This window comes from Primulina tabacum, chromosome 6 (assembly GCF_025594145.1).
Source record: "Primulina tabacum isolate GXHZ01 chromosome 6, ASM2559414v2, whole genome shotgun sequence".
Taxonomy (NCBI): Eukaryota; Viridiplantae; Streptophyta; class Magnoliopsida; order Lamiales; family Gesneriaceae; genus Primulina; species Primulina tabacum.
Window position 1 is genome coordinate 34,060,650 of NC_134555.1, and position 511 is coordinate 34,061,160.

Here is a 511-nt window from a genome sequence, read left to right on the forward strand (position 1 = left end):
GGATTGTTGGTCCGCCCTATAGTATAGAATGAATAAGGAGAGGTTTATCGATGACCGAGCCACTCAACTACTACTCCTTACCTCACCCCCTTGTCACTTAAAGGGCGAAGTCGCGGAAGCGAGTCTAAAGGCCAAAGAGTCATCTTTGAAGCCACGAATTAGTCCTTACTCATAGCAGAGTGTAAGGCAGGTTTGGGTATAGCAGGACTTGAACCTGCGACCATTAGGTTAAAAGCCCAATGCTCTACCAACTGAGCTATACACCCCAAAAAAGATGTAGTAGGAAATAAGGATTGGTGCGGAAAAGAGGGTGGCCCACCTTCTTCTCATCATATTAAAGGAGCGCGGCTCTGTATGAGGCTCGTACTACAGAGCAAGCGAAGAAAACGTAAGGGCGCGCGTTAGCTAGGCCGTTTTCTTGCAGGAGTGCTAACGCGCCCCTTTATTTATTAGGTTGGGTACTTGTTTCCACTCATTGAAGATTCTATCTAAAAAAAAAAAGTCAACGGGG

The 511-nt window shown here is 46.4% G+C and overlaps 1 non-coding gene across 1 annotated transcript; it reads right to left on the minus strand.

The window, feature by feature from the left end:
• Nucleotides 1-193: 193 nt before the first annotated feature.
• TRNAK-UUU (transfer RNA lysine (anticodon UUU)) lies at nucleotides 194-266 on the minus strand. Its single transcript has one exon. It is a non-coding gene; the product is annotated as a tRNA-Lys (tRNA).
• Between the last annotated feature and the right edge of the window lie 245 nt (nucleotides 267-511).